Below are 7,207 nucleotides of genomic sequence, written 5' to 3'. Positions count from 1 at the left end.
CCTCTTGACGACTCAGCGTCCTTGTCTCTCAGAGGGGACAACAATCCTGCCTTGCCGGGGCCACCGAGATAACTGCGTGATCACTGTGGGAAGACATGCTGCACTCTCTCCCCTTGTGCACCAATCCCTTCGCCGAGGAGCCGGGAGCAGCGTTGCACAGAGGGTCTCAGCTGCCAGGGCAGCAGCACATTATTTGCAGTGTGGATTCAATTTCCTCCTGACTCTTCTGTTTGTTACAAACATAATAGAAGTGAAAGAGACAGATGGCAAGACTTGATTCACTTTTACCAAATGTTTTAAGGGTGTGAATATGAAACTGAAATCGAGGGGAACAAGAGGGAGGTTTGGCCTCCAAGAGAAGGCAAAGCTAGGTGCTGGAGACCCATGGATCAGACAGTGGTCTCCATGCTGACCTCATGGGGGACTCTGCTGTTGGTGAGAAGAGACGGGCTTGGAGGGGCAGATGCCTGCACACAGCGCCTTCCCCAAGGGACCCGAGATGGCAGGACACAGATCACTTACTGGCCAATGGTTCTGGATCAGATGAAATGATGCTGGGTTTTTCCCCCGAAGGGTGAGGGCAACATTTTCCAGCCCAAGCCAGTGCCTGACCTGAGCCTGGGTTCCTCTTCTTTACTATGGTGCCCTGCCCTATACACTTTCCTCTGTTTCTTGGCCTCTCTGGCTTCCACCCACTACATTGTAGCGGCACCCTCTCTCCCTCCCCAACAACAAAGCCAAAACTGTCTGCAGACATGAGCAAGGGGGGACAAAACTGCCCTCTGCCAAGAGCCCCTGGGTTAGGCCTTTCGGGTGGGCCTGCCCAGGCCTGCCCTTCTCATGGGGTGGGTAAGTCAGGATGTCACAGGTGGTTATCGGACAGTCCCACGCTGGCTACCTTTGGTTCTCTCTCCTGCCTTCCCCACCTGAATCAAGGGACTCCCCTCCCCTCTGGCTTCTGCTTGGCTTTGGCCACTGGGGAAGGAGGAGGAGATGGAGGAAGGGAGGAGCCTGGGGTTAGGGTTTCTGTTCCCTCACTCCTTCTCGCAGGGTGTCATGGGCTGCCTGCCTCCCTTGCAAAAGGCCACAGCTGCTGTCAGGTGGCCCCTGCAGGTCCTTGTAGCTGCTTCACACTTAGCCCCCCCAGGCCTTGGGTGATCACAGCGCCATCTCCCCTCTCCCTGCAAAGGGAGCTCACAGGCACAAGGGGGCTGTGACCCGGGGAGTCTGGCTTCTTAGGGGAGAAGGTGCTAGATCTCTCTCAGAGATGTTGTGTCTTCAGGTGGCTCTTCAAAGACGTCCCTGGATTACTGCAGTGTGTCCTAGGAAGGGGCACAAAGCCTGTGGGGCCTCCTCTCTCACACCTGGGGACTCTGTCCTGGAAGGACTGGGCTCAGCATCTTCTTGGCCCTGAGCCTCCTTGCCACAGTTCCAGAACACATTCCCCACAAGGCCCTCTGCTCCCTGGCTGACTGATGCCATGAAGAAAGAGAACATTCCAGAGCAGAGAAGTTCTTCCCCTGCCGTTGCTGCCAAGCCGGCTCCTGTCCAAGGTGCCTCCCCGCTACCTGCCAGCCGACTGTACTTCAAAGGTCACAGTTTCCTCCCAGCGTTTTCCTGTAGAGCTGAAGTCTCTAGGACCCCGAGATAAATTAAAATATTGATTGATTCTTAATATTCTCTCAAATCTCTCAAAATCTCTGGGCCTCATATAAATCAACATGCCAGTTCCAGTGACTTATTCAATAATCTGTAAAGTATCCTGGTAATTACTTTTGGGTTCTCTCCCCCCCACCTTTCCATCATTTTTAGGGTCCTGGGTACAATAGCCTACCAGGGGACTCTCATTTCTTATTTTAATCACTGAGTCTCTTCGACACAGTGCCTATGCAGCAGAAAGAAGCTCACATATTGGGATGAATTTGTTGGGAGACCCAGGTCAGGAACTCACAAACTCGGCCACCTCTTTGCTGTCTTGTCCGCCCCCCACACTGCTCTCCCTCCCCCCTGCCTTGCTCCATCCTCTGCCCTTAGTTTTCCGGCCGTGGCAGATCAGAAGTTCATTTAATAGCACCTCATTCCCCCAGATTAAATAAAGAGCCTGTTTTATTAAGGACAAACTGTCTGAAAGCCTCCAACACCTTGGCACTTCTGATGCTGCCCGAGGGGGCCACCTGGGTCTGGGTGAGGGGGTGGGATGGGGAGGCAGAGCTGGGAGCTAGGCCATCTGCCTCCCTGAATAGCGCTTGTTTACTCTGCTCATTAGGGACCAATGTGGCTCTCCAGGAAGGCAGGCTGCTCCTTACAAGGCTGGAGATGCTGCTTTGTATCGGGTCCTGCCCACCAGGCCCCAGTGACTTGCACTCTGCTCTTTCACCATTCCTTCCTCCCTGAAAATATTCTTTTGTCTGAGATGCTGTCCTCTTCTTTCCTCCACCAGACAAACTCCTGGTCCTGCCTCAAAACCTAGCTCAAACGTGAACTCATACAGGAAGCTCTGTGCCTCCACCATACCCTGCAGTTTTCCTCTGTCACTGGGGATCCAGTTAAGCCTCAGAGGTGTTTTCAGACATGTCTGCAGGGCTGGCTTCCCATCACCTTAGAATAAAGCTCTCATGGTGTCCTACAAGACCTAGGTTATCTGCCTCCCATTGCCTCTGAGCTCGCCTTCCACACCTTGCAGTGCACACTGGGCTCCATCACACTGGCCGCCCTCCTGTCAGTCCAGGTGCCAGGCATGGTCCTCCCTCAGGGTCCTTGCATTTGCAGTTTGCTCTGTCTGGGATGCCCTTCGCCCCCAGCCTGCCGCAGTCCCTCCCTTCTTGCAAGTCTCTGCTCCAATGTCATCTGTCCACAGAGTCCTTCCTGGCCACTGTATTCAAAGCAGCCCCTCTTGGGGCACTTGGGTGACTCAGTCAGTTAAGCGTCTGGCTTGGGCTCAGGTCATGATCTCACGGTTTGTGGGTTCGAGCCCCGCATCAGGATCTGTGCTGATAGCTAGCTCAGAGCCTGGAGCCTGCTTCAGATTCTGTATTTCCCTCTCTCTCTGACCTCCCCTGCTCGCACTGTTCTCTCTGTCTCTCAAAAATAAATAAAACACATTAAAAAAAAAAAAAACTAGACAAAGCAGCCCCTCTGTTGTCTCCTTAAGCTTATTTACCGCTCGTCATAACACCTGATGTTATACATTGCATCGGCTTATTCATTGTCTATATTTCAGACTAAATCGGGAGCTCCACGAAGGCAAGGATGTTCGTCTGTTTTCACTGCCGTATCCTCCAGAACCTGAACAGGGTCTAACATGGTAGGAAAATCAGCATGGATGTTTACATTACAAAATGAATGAAAGAACGGTGAAGCTTCTTTCCTGGGAGTTGATTTGCCTTCTGGCCCATCCTCGTCTCCTGGTCCGGTAGGTATCCCCGCCCCCTGAAGGGAGACGCAGCAGATGCGCTCCAAATGAGCTATTCTCGCAGAGTGGTCATGGAGGTCACATGTGTTAGATCCCCAGCTCAGCGCGTGCAACAGTGTCCAGGAGTGGAGCCTTCTGCCTGCTTCTGCCTGGGACCCAGCAGTGCTCTGGCACTCGGCGAGCTTCAGGGCCACGGAAGGGGCACTCCAGGAGACCTGGCAGGAAGTGGAGAATGGGGAAGGCCACTTGGAACGCAGGAGGATCTGCTGGGGCCCCAGGGCTGCAGCCGTCTGTGAGCAGAAGTAATGAGACAGTGCAATCTGTGGTACTGCTTTTACTGGGACCCTATTTGTACCCACAGGCTGGAAGAGGGGTTCATTGTTTTGTTGGCCGGTTTGCTTGGGTTATAAACTGAGATTTCATATCGAGACACGCATGTACGTGTTCAAAATGGCTGCAGGCTTGGTCATCATCATGGAAGAACACTCTCCAACCAAGTTTAGGGTTTGGGAATTGGGGTTTAACATTCAAGCTTATTTTCTTTAAACTGCTGAGCAGTGAGTGAGTCTTCAGTGTGCCTGTACCAGCCCAGGTAGGTGGGGCTATTGAACCTTTACCACATGGGGGCCACTGATCTGTGTAATCCATGGGTGCAGCCCAGTTGTACGTGGTGAGTGATTATTCTGCTCCCCAGACCAAAGGGATATGAAGACCCTACAGAGAACATACGTTTGTTTGTTTGCCCAACATCCTTTCCCTTGGTGGAGCGTCTTTCCCTGACTCAAGGTGGCTTGGTGGGCACTGTGAGTCATGGTACTTTCCCCACTCCAGTGACCACACTATGATTTGAGGTACTTCATCTCCTAGCAAGGTCATTCGTCCAGAGGTGGGTACGCTGTTTTTAGGATCCACCATCTCCCCCGATGGTCTGCTCTTCCTGGTGGAGAGCCAGCTCTGAGGACAATGACTTGAGTCTCCCAGGACTCATTTTCCCACCACGTGAAGCATGTCAGCTCATAGGATAAAGTCACTACCTAGATGGAAGCCAGGCTGAAAGAAAGAGGGAGAGACAGAGCCTTGCCAACACCATTTGAACTTGGTTCTGACCAAGCCGAAGTCAACTTCACCCTGGGCTTGTTCAGTAATATCCAATAAATCCTCCTGTGGTGTGGCTAATTTGAGCTAGATTTCTGTCATTTACAACCAAAATGTCCTAACCAACACAGGTCAGTTCCTCTCCTCTGCAAATCACATGACCTGAGAGCTGGAAGAGAAAACTGGAAGAATTCGTGGGACCCTCTCCCCAGGCCCCTGCTGGGCCCTCCCCCTGTGCTCCCACATGCCCCTGTGCACTGGCAGTCACAGCAGAGCTGTGGGGCTGGGGCTGGAGCTCCAGCCGGGAGTCCATGCACGGATGTTTACCACCAGCTACCCTGCCCTTTCTTCAGCTGGCAGTGTGAGTCTTCTTTTCCGTGCTACAGATCTTAGAGATGGGATAGAGAGAGTCATCACAACCACAATCCTCGCCCCAAGCTGGGAACTCAGGGCTCAGGACAAAATGTCTAAATTCTGTGTCACTTGAAAGGATTGGGCGCCCATCAGCATGTGGGCCTCTGTGGGGCTGCAGCCAGAGCATGGAACTTGTCAGGACAGTGGGTGTCACAGGAAGGTGGAACTTAGAGCCACGCAGAAAACCTAGGCCCAAGGGGAGGGGCTTAAGTGACTAACCTGAAGAGCATGGAAGAAATGTCAAAACCGAGGAGTGGATGAAGAAATCTGGGAACCAGGGAGATAAGAGCAGGCATCCTGGACACAGAGAAAGTGAAGAGGCAGTAGGACAATCACCTGCAAAAGATATGGTGTTTATAGTTTTAGGGATCCTCAAAAGTACCATCGATGGGTGGTACCGACTCCACCCTGATGGTTAACTTCTATGGGAAACAAGCACTTCTTTCCTAGTCTTGCCTTTACATAATCACATTAGGACAATCTTTGTTCTCTCTCTCTAAGCTAGTGAGAATTAAAAAAATATTATTAAAAAAAAATTTTTTTTTTCAGAAGTCATATCTGAATTTGTCTGCCTTTGTTTATTTTCCCCTATGGTAACCGAATTCCTCTTACTCTGCCCTTCCTTTCAGGAGACACTGTCAAGGACCTTTTTTTCACCCACCCTGGAGCATGCCTCAGCCCTGAGCAGACACTTAGGAGTGGGGAGCTCTAGCCCTTTGCCTCTTACGGACCAGTTGCGTGACCTTGAGTGTGTGGCTCACCCGCTGTGGGGAGTTTTAAGTCATTTTTTAGGACCTCCCAGCTCCGCTATTCTGGGATGCTGTAAGTCTACCTCCTTTACCAATTAATCTCTAAACCACAAGGACCCCATCCAGAAATGACATTCCAAATTCTCACTGGTGAGCAGGTGTCTGCCCACAGACCCCACTCCCCAGATGCTACAGGCAATTTGGGAACTATATTTTTAAAATCATCACAGATGGGAAGACTAAACCAAAATGAGACTTATTTGAAATTGCTGCTTTTAGCATTTTAGCCCCATCTCTTCATCCCTCATTGCATTCAGCTTTTTGGATAGGCGCCCCAAATAGCCCATGATCTTCCTGATTGCTCAACAAAGTCTCTTGGAGAACAGCCTGCTGGCTCCATGGCTCCTCCTCCCTGCTGCCCGACAATTCTTGTTCTAGTCCATTGCAGGGCTATTGAGATCCTATATGATCAATGTTATGGCCTCTTTAACAGCCTCTGTTATCTGCATAAACATGGGCGGGTTGGCTTTTTTATCGTGCCCTAGAGGTCTATAACAGCTTCTATTATCTTCCCTGCCGAATCTGTCTGTAACTTTAATCTAGGTTCTTGGCTCTGTGGGTTCATTTGCGTGTGTCATCTTTTTATCCACACAGTAATGTTTTTCCTGCCTCTGTATTGCTATCTTCCTTTCCTGGAAATCATTTATCTTCAGATAATGTCCCCAGAATTGGGGCCATCTTCAACTCTAACAAGCTTGCCCCCCGCTTGTTCAGTGATATGCTTTCTGGGCATAGGGCTTGTCCTTGGGGCTGGTCTTGTCCTTGGGGCAGTATGGCAGTAGGCAAGCCTCAGGTTGGCAGGATGGCGAGTTGAGAGCTGGGCCTGGAGGCAGGCATAGACCAGGGTGAAGGCGTGGGCAGCTTGGGAATCAGGGTAGATGGAATTAAGGCAGGAGGGGCTTGCTGGGCATTGGTAGCCAGGAATGGAGAGGGGAAAGTCAGAGGTGAGGGTCTTGCAAGTTGGCTTGAATTCAGAAGCTGGAGGCTTATAACCAGGTCAGCAAAGCCCACAGCCTCATTGGGAGCCCAGTCAACTTGACAGCCCAGGACCCCAAGAGACTTCTGCCAGGGACCTTCATGAAACTCTGGAGCCAGTCTACTTTGCTTTAAATTCTGGCTGTCCCTTAGCTGAGTGACTTGTAGCAAATTAATGTAACTTCCTTGCCTCAGTTTCCCCATATGTAAACTAAATGACTGTCATAGTATCTTCTTTATAGTGTTATTTAGGTGAGGTAACATATGGACAGTTCTAGGAAGTGGCACTTGGCCCATAGTGGCATTGGATTCAAAATTTTCTTTAAATTTTTAAAGAAATTGAAGAAACAAGTTTACTTTGCACATGGAGAATCCTGCCCGAAGGGTATGTAGCTTCTGATACTACTGTGGGATATGTTTCCCACCCAGGGAGGCTTGGCTTTGGTGTGCCTCTTGTAGCTCCTGCTGTCTCCATGTGCTTATTGGTGGGATAATTGGACAA

At 50.8% G+C, this 7,207-nt stretch overlaps 1 long non-coding RNA gene across 1 annotated transcript in view; it reads right to left on the bottom strand.

Annotated features, from left to right (window-relative positions):
• Positions 1-3,577: 3,577 nt before the first annotated feature.
• The window catches only part of LOC115305984, a 6,729-nt gene continuing 3,099 nt past the window's right edge, over positions 3,578-7,207 (bottom strand). Inside the window, exons 2-3 of the long non-coding RNA XR_003915121.1 lie at positions 5,141-5,257; positions 3,578-3,627 (exon numbers count right to left, since the gene is read on the bottom strand). This is a non-coding gene — a long non-coding RNA (uncharacterized LOC115305984). The remainder of the gene's footprint in view (positions 3,628-5,140; positions 5,258-7,207) is intronic.

The sequence above is a fragment of the Suricata suricatta genome, chromosome 11 (genome assembly GCF_006229205.1).
Source record: "Suricata suricatta isolate VVHF042 chromosome 11, meerkat_22Aug2017_6uvM2_HiC, whole genome shotgun sequence".
Classification (NCBI taxonomy): Eukaryota; Metazoa; Chordata; class Mammalia; order Carnivora; family Herpestidae; genus Suricata; species Suricata suricatta.
The sequence above is the reverse complement of the archived record's forward strand: the minus strand, read 5'-3'. Positions and strand labels throughout refer to the sequence as shown.